Here is a 9092-nt window from a genome sequence, read left to right as displayed (position 1 = left end):
AACCAGTGTACAGTCTTGTTTCTGCGAATAACGAGCTGTCTGTCTTGCTCAACTTTGCACAATTGTTGCAGATGATATCCCCGCAATGATCACAGGCCACTGTAGCGTCATTGACGTTAAGCGATCCCAGCTTGCTAAATTTACAAATTTCCCCTCGCTCATTTTGCGATTTGATCTTCGCATTCGGTTTAACAGGACTGGAGGCCTTCTCAATTAATCTTTTTCTCTCTGACCAGCCATCTTTATATGCAAGAGCTAGATAAACACAAGTTAAAACCGAAATCAAGTTGAGTAAAAAGATGTACAAATTGTTTGTTTGTTACAAATTGTTACAGACTTGAGAGCAGGCGGGTTTCAGAGAGCGGCGATCTCAGCAGCTTAGGTGTTCATGGGAAGAGGGAGGCTTGCATTGGACGCGAAAACAAAGGCTGAATTGTCCCACGTAGGCGAGGAGTTTACGCGTTACCCTCACAAGCAACCCTCACTGACTCTATAAGTCCTCGTTATTTAAAATGAGAACACTTTCACTATAGGCTTGTTCATTCTATTCGCACTCTCTTTTACTGATTTCTCTGAAATTCGGTCTTTCTCTAACACGGATCGTAAAAAAATGCGAAAAGAGTTCCGAAAACGGCACAGTAAAAAGTTGAAAATTTTGAAAGTTGGGACCAGGAGCACGAGCGTCCTCTCTAGACAACGGCTGAACAGTGCCTTTATTGTTCAAACACAAACTATCTTACCCGAAGCACGAGCAACGAGTGGACGTAGCACTGATACGCTCTTCTACTAAGCCAAACTGGATCAAGATGATCTACACGTCAGCTCAAAAAGTACTTCATTATTTGGATAAAGTTACAGTCATTCCTGTGAGTGGAGCATGACTTGCTGCTCTATCCCACTGAGCCACACTCTGCGGTTCTTGACTGTCACGCTTATTATAAGTTCATATTTGAAGCCATGATTTGTTCCTTTCGCTGGAGTAGTGGGATTTTCCTCAAGCGCTGAATGTGGAAGAAGGCGACTATGAAATTTTATTGCATATTTCGTTCAATATCTGCAAACATGATTACATTTGTTTCGTTGAATATATTAAGTAGTGCTGCTCAGTTTGTTATAGTAATGATTGTGAAATAATGGTTAGGACGATTCATTTAACAATTTTTTATTCATAACAAGATAAGGCCCTGGGCGGTTAACCAAATGAATGAATGGTTAACTTTTACCAAATTCAGAATTTGTGTGCCGTGTTTTCTATCAAAATAACTTTTTCTTATCAGTTTTCAGCTAAACTTGATGTTAATTTAATTACTTCTTTCTGTAATTACATTTTTTCGGCACCACTTGAGTACGACAATCACTTATTACATATATCAAAATCCTCCTGCAGAAATATTTTGATTTACAAATATTTTCAACCTTAATTTTTTATTTTTAACGATGGCTGTACGCCGTCTATGAGTTCAATTGTTTTTGAAAAGCCTCCCTGTCACGAGCACATGTGGAGCTTGTAGGCTTTTTCGTCTCGAAAAACATGCACTCAGGAAATGCTTGGTTTATGTTGCGACGCGCTTAAATAGTGACGCGCTATCTCACCCCCATGCAGCATGAGCAGAGAGCTGACGTTGCTGTGATGCGCGCTGTATTATAGAGCTGAAGTGAGTCGTGATGACCCGTACAAAAACAAAAAGAAGTGCGTCGATATTTGGACAAGTTCTCACTCATTTCTCTGTGTGTAAGCGTAAATTATGTAGGTCTTGATTGCTCTCTTGAGCGCCAACTTCTCGACTCGACTTCGAGTCGAGACGGCGTTTGACGAGCTTCTTAGATTGTCAGGGATGAAGAAGCATAAACTTTATTTAGTGTAGCAAAAACTTTAACCTAGTTCTAGAATTTGACTAAATTTAGAAAAAAAATCTCGAAGACAAAGCGGAAAATATAAATGTAAATTCAAATGAAATTTAAAGTAAAATTTCCGTATGATTTGGCAAAAATTAAATCAAGGAGGTAAAACTTGTGAAATTTGCTGGGATATCTGATGAAAAAATATGTACTGCTTCCAACTTCAAAATAATGAACTTTCAAAATAAGTTTTCATGAAAACTTAAATTGTTTTCAAAAGTTTTAAAACTTTGAAGACAAAGCGTTGATCTTTTTTGAGTAAACGGATTTATTTTTCGAATTAATTAAATTTACTTGAGAATGTGAATGATTTAAAAACCCTTGAGACTGACTTGTGATGCATAATTTATTCATTTTTTCACTCCACATTAGTTCAATAGTAATGATAATAGTTATACTGGGAGAATAATGCAAAATTTCATTGGCATAGGAGTCCTGAAATTTTATTGCTAATGACGAAGGTGGTATTTAATTAAAAATATTGTTCAATTATTTCTTAGGAATTGCGAATCAAGTGATAAAATTGCATGTTCAATTAAATTACATTGATTCTATATATATTTTTTGGCGCAATTGGTTCAAAGAATTGCTGTAAATGTTACAGAATTGCTCCATGTGTATGTGGCATTTCGCTCGCCTCATCGTCATGGTATACAACAAGACTCTCGATTGTTTATCAATATGAGGATTCCTTGCTAACTTAATTTTAAGAATTCATAGTTGATATTAATCTGAAAAGTATTAATGGTAATAAAAAAATTAACTTCTCTTTTCAATTACTTGCCAGTTGTGAACATTAATCTTTCAAAATTTGACCCATGTCAATCCCATGTGGTCTAGTGGCTAGGATACCTGGCTTTCACCCAGGAGGCCCGGGTTCGATTCCCGGCATGGGAAGCTGCTTTTGTTGGCAGAGAAGGTGACATGTGGCCATATGTGCCAACCCTCTCCCCTCCGACCCCATACCCTCCGACCCCATACCCTCCGACCCCCTCCCCTCCGACCCCATACCCTCCGGGCCCCTCGCCTCCAACCCCATACCCTCCGGGCCCCTTCCCTCCGACCCCATACCCTCCGACCCCCATGCCACATTGGGGGTTCCCGGTTCTATCTTCAGAGTTTCGCTTGGTCGACTTAGAATTAGAACGAAATTACTTTATTGCACCTTCAAAGCATCTTGTATTGCTGCTGAGGTGATTTAATTTTTGAATTCATGGTATCTGTCAGTGGTATTTTCTAAATAAACCATATATATCTATATATCATGTGTATTTCTATATGCATTGCTTACGAGTGCGAATATTTGTATAAGATGACAGGTGGAAATACAAACAAGGAAATTATCAATAAAACTCATTCTCTGGGCTTAAATCAAACTCGTATACATGGTTGTATGTACTGTGCACATATGCTGCTGATGCGATTGCTGAAGTTCTGTATGTACGATGTAATGTGATCTTTTGTCACTACAATTAAGTGTGTGATTACATGTTCATCAATTTTTGTAGTCCAGTCTATTGGCCATAAAGTATTTAATCGAAGTTATAAAACCGCATTTAATCGACTGACGTGGCGTATTTTGGGATAAATTACGCAAATGACAAATATGCAGTGCGATTAAAAATTTTATCAGCGTATTTGCGTTGATGTTGAACGTCAATGAACGTTGAAGTTAAATTGGAACTCCTGAGGTCGTTTAATTGTATTTTGATAACTCACTCATTTAACTATTTTCTTTCATGCTTTCAAATTTTAGGAAGATATTAAGCTGTAAATTTCGGGCACTCCAATCGAGTAAAGACTGTATCTACTTTTGTTGATTCTTTATGCAACAAGAACATTTCATAGATTTGTTACTGAAGGCTTTCAGCGACACTGAAGGTACGACATTAAACCAGTCGGCCGGTCTTCACCACAACTGACCTGAGAATAACAACTTTAGAGACAATGAGTGGCTACTCTTGGCGTGATTGTTATTGGTATGCTTTGAATGTAATTGTTATGCTTTGATTTTTTATGTTGTTATAGTGCCTATTGATGCCTATTGATGGACATTATGTTGTTATAGTGCCTATTGATGGACTTGGGTATTGCGCGGGGTCACGCTTGTGTGACCGGCTCTGTCAAACTGACCTTCATGGGAAACGTATGAAGAATCGTCGTCGCTTTTCCACGATTTATTATGTTCAATTCGTGGTCCATTGAATTTTCGCTTAAATGGAGCGTCTACCCCAAAAATTATCTCGGCTATTTACAAACGGATCACTCTGAAACTTGGTACACATATGTAAAATGAAAAAACTCGCATTTTGTTCTTGTGAATTTTTCGAAAAAAAATGAAAGAAAACGTGAAATTCTTAGAAAACGGTCAAAAAAGGGGGACTTTTGAAATTTATCTCCTCCTAGGATTTTCAAGCTACAACATCGAGACACATATCATTCGATGCGTAAAGACCATATCTATAAAACTGCGTTGGCGTTTTTTTGAAAATTTTATTTTTGTGGGTGTGGGACCATTTTTCGTAAATTTTTCGGAAATTTTTCGATTTTTCCCCACTTTTTACTGAATAAAATCCAAACTATAAAGATATTAGAAAAACCAAAAAACAACTTTGTAGATCTTTTATTTGCAAATCGAATGATATATGTTTCATTGTTGTAGCTTTAAAACTCTTGGAGGAGATAGGTTTTCCGTGACAATAAGTGTGAATGTTGAGGAGAGCGCGACAAAGTCCCGCGCACCACAATATGCGCTCAATGTAGCATAGATACCAAACTAAACGTTTCTGGAGCTTGATTCCACTCAAGGTTGATGGGAGCAACTACATGCGCATCTCTCCCTACAAAGCCCGGAGGCACACTGAGTCAGACTTCACAAAAACACTATATTTGTAGTGGTGGACAGCGAATTATCTCATATCTAATTACTGAAAGAACTCCCCCCCCCCGCCCCCCTTTCATGAAGTGTCGTGTACGTAAAAATCGACGTACAGAGATGGTAGTGGTACCATTGGATAGCTCAGAATGTCAGTTTTAAGATGAGACTAAGCACGTAACTGCAGCACAACTCAAGTAGACACTATATTTAAAGAGCTCAGCAGCTAATTAGTTCCTATCTAATTACTTGAAGAACTCCCCCACCCACCCCCCTTTCATGAAATGTCGTGAAATCATAAATCAACGTAGAGAGATGGCAGTGGTACCGTTGGATAGGGCAGAATGTCATCTTTAAAATTAGTATAAAAACCGAAAAAGTAAAAATTTTCAATTTTAGGGTAGACGCTCCCCTTAATTTGAATGGTACTTGAATTAGTGTTTTACTCTTCTTTTCAATGTTGCCGGTTTTATTTCAATGTTGCCGGATTTTTAATTATATTTAAACAGGAGAAAAGAGAAATTAATATTGCTCAGTTTGCTGGGCTTTGGTGACTCTTGATTCAGATCGTTAGCACAACCTTCAATTATATATGGTTTATAATTTCCATAGGCTTCTATCAATCATTACAACCTAATGAGATACAATAATTTCATAATAAATTTCATAAATGCACATGAAGCACATGAGCAACTACATGCGCATCTCTCCCTACAAAGCCCGGAGCGAACTTAGAACTTTATTCGTTTTCGAACGGTCATCAACGATCGTGGCTGTTCGGGGGACTTTCGCAGCGATGAAGCCATTGACAACTGCTTTGTTGAACTGCATTTCGCCGACTCATATGCTAATTCCTATTGAATTGCGTCACGTTTGTCATTTGCGAAGCAAATGATCCATCACGCTGATCCATACACGGAAATTGCATCACGTAGGTGCTAGGTAAGTATTGGATTTTCTAACTTCTATACTGCTTTCTTGATCAACACGTTTACAGGAATAAAATTTTGTTACAATCTCATAGGAAACACGATCATTTTACTTGCCAAAACGCAGATCAGTATATTATATATATAAGCAGTCACAAAGTGAGTACACGAAGTTTTGTGTAGAATTATGTTGGCCACACGAGATCCTTCCTCAACAAAGCAGTTATGATCGCAATCGCTCATTTATTACTCGTATTGTGCTAATTTGAATTCACTCATAACCTAAAATACCATGGCTGAATTTTTAATGATATCTAGCTTTCGGCTATATACTTTTATAAGTTTGTTTATTATAATTATTGTATCATATTTTTTGTTCTATTTCTCATACTTTCGTCTTAGTTCGCAATAGCGAATTTTATTTGCAAATACTCGAACGTTCCCCACAGTTGTGCTGTTGATATTTTTCTCTGCAATTTAAAATTCCCATGATTAGTTAATACAAAATAAAGAAGCGTCTAATCATCAGCAGACAATGCTGACGTACCCTAAGCTAAGCGTTCCACAGTAGACAGTAATCTCGGATTAGTGGCATTGACTGAGCCACATTAATGAGCTTTATTTACTTGTGGAAGGTCAACAACAAAATTGTTGGACATTGTCGGATCCTCCGTGCAAGTAGGCAATTTTCGAGGTCAATAAATATGCCAACTGAAATGACAACTTAATGGATGTCATCTTCTAAATGCCGGAAAATTGCAGGATCAATAAAACAAGATTTTCACATATTGAATTTGTTCATTGAAGTTGATATTTGAAATGTTAAACATTCTTACTTGATGATTCCTCTATATGCTTACTATGTTCTCAAAATATCAATTTAATAAAAAATCGATATTAAAGTAACTCTTTCACTACCGTTTATGTGTCTTCGTTTCAGTTTGATATCCAGTTTATTTTTTATTATAATTATTGTTATCCTCAATTTCCCATGTATTTTCTTTTGTTCAAACTAGGACGAATTCATCAGAAATCATATCGTCCAGAGTGATGACTATGAACCATATTAATAGGTGTGTTCAAAGGCTTGTATTTTTATCCGTAGACAATGGTGTTTTAGCGCAAATACTGCGTAATTATACACACCGCCTCGACATGCTCCAACATAACACATCTCAATTAAACATTAAACTTTGCAATTCATTTCCATTCAACAATTTCATTGCATTGCGGAAATCAGGGCAACATGTTAAACCTAGCTCCAGTGCAGAATTTTCTTTTTTCTTTGAGACTGGAGGCCTTTCGTAGCACCATTTAGTGGACTGTAGGCCTTTAGTAGCGGCAGTTAGTGGACTGAATGCTAGCGTTAAACTGACTTGACGATTCAGCTATTCTACTATCGAATTATTTGCTGCATCGACACAACGTTTTCTGTGCGTTGTACGTGCGTGTTAAATTAGCCTCAAGGGGAAAATCACGAGCTTAGTTATGCGGTTCCACATACATACATATTGGAATATTTTGAAACTTGAATATTGTGTAATATGAAAGCTGTTAGGCCTTTAACTTGTTAATTTTGAAGTTAGATCATTGGGGTGTCGGATATACAATATGTATTAAATCTACGGATATTTTGTCTAACATTTGTTTTACTCGTGGGCTGGGTTTTCTGGTCAAAGAAATGTTGTTTCCTCACCCTAAAGTCATGATTATAAGTAAAGTCATCATGAACAGAAATATTTGCAGTTAAATCGTATTGCATTGTTCGCATACATGCATTCAACGCATTTAGAACCTTATCGTGTTGCACACGCAATGCATTCAATTGTGACCTTAGTCGAATAAATAATTAGGGCTATAGCTTCATGCAGAGGCTTGTAAACGTGAGAAACACTGGCAAGATAGTTTCAGTGAATTTTATTGCCTATAAACAATTGCTTTACGTTTTATATGTAGACGATAAATCGATACATATTTCACGCCCTTTGTCTCAGCTATTAAAGCGTGCGCTTCCTCCATCGCTTTACGACACGGCGATTTTATTTGCACTTCAACAGGCTGTCCCTTGCAACGTATAAGCCAGCCTCGCGACCACCGTGTACCTCAGGGTGAAAACCTTGCTTGCTGTTGCTCCTATCATTGCTACCCACCGTGTAAATATAGTATGCTTGAAACTTGACGGAGTACATGGATTAATTGTAAATTTTGTAAGTATTTTTTATGTTGTAATATAGACTTGGTAGAACGTAAAATGGTGTGTTTTTTGCAATGAAACGGGTAAAAAATGCTAAGAAGTAATTGGCGGAACTAATTCGAAAAGGAACTGCTCTATATTTAGTATGAGCGCGTTTCTGTATAAGTTTAGTACATAAAGTATAGTGTCACAGTACTCGCTAATATTACTGCAATACATATATGACGCAAAAACATTATAGGCTTCATTCTAATTTATTTGCTACATGTCAACAGTGGTCTGAATGCATGCCCTAATTTTTATCACACGGATTTGCAAAACAAACAACAGTCAAGATTTGTTTTAAATCGTGCCATTTCTGATGCAAGTATCTGTTAATTTTTTTGCTTTAATTTCTTCATAACTTGGATAAGTGTTAACACGTCTGATTCTGGTGGATTGCTTGCAAAATTCATTTGTTAATGTCGGCTTTTTGTTCACTATTTTCAACGACTAAGCGCGAGTTTAATGAAGAAAGTTCATAGCACGTCGAGCTTTGTGAAATCTCAACGCAATTTTTAACAGCAACTTTAGGTATAGCTTTCTAAACTTCAGGCTGGCTGAGTCTTCACGTAAGCAATTTAGTTAAACAAAGAAATTAGGTAACTTGCGTTTCAAGTTTAATTGTGAATATTCACGAGTGTAGTCCACGTGCTTGCACTCCAATTAATTGCCTCGTTTATGTTTAATGAGAAACGCCACATTAATTAATGTACTGAAACATACGCCTGCTTTCATGCGATATAAAGTTTAGATTAGCCGCAGCAGTGATGAAAACTCCGTAATTTGTTATTTCCCTTGGCTTCTCGATATATAAATTTTTCATATCATAGTGATGTTACTTTCAAGTTTACGTCAATGCATTAACATTATGAAATGTTTTATTGTAAAATTCAATTAATGGTTTAGATATTTGAAAAGCTTGGTACTTTCACATTGTTCATTGACTACAATTTCTAGCGTTCTTTGTTGCTTAGATAACTGAACGCGATATATGAATAATTTTTATCTCGACTGGAGTACATGATGTGACGATATTCTTATTCTTAAATAGAAGAACTTTTTATAGGCCCATGCTTGACCCGAAATGGTAAAGAAGATTTTGTTATTGACAGAAGATTTTGTTATTGCTTGTCTGAATATTTATTGAGGCAGG

At 36.8% G+C, this 9092-nt stretch overlaps 1 non-coding gene across 1 annotated transcript; it reads left to right on the top strand.

The window, feature by feature from the left end:
* The first annotated feature begins 2724 nt into the window (after positions 1–2724).
* On the top strand, positions 2725–2796 carry Trnae-uuc. Its single transcript has one exon. It is a non-coding gene; the product is annotated as a tRNA-Glu (tRNA).
* The last annotated feature ends 6296 nt before the right edge of the window (positions 2797–9092 follow it).

Source organism: Hyalella azteca, unplaced genomic scaffold (genome assembly GCF_000764305.2).
Source record: "Hyalella azteca isolate HAZT.00-mixed unplaced genomic scaffold, Hazt_2.0.2 contig3530, whole genome shotgun sequence".
NCBI lineage: Eukaryota > Metazoa > Arthropoda > Malacostraca > Amphipoda > Hyalellidae > Hyalella > Hyalella azteca.
This window is presented reverse-complemented; position numbering and strand designations above follow the sequence as displayed.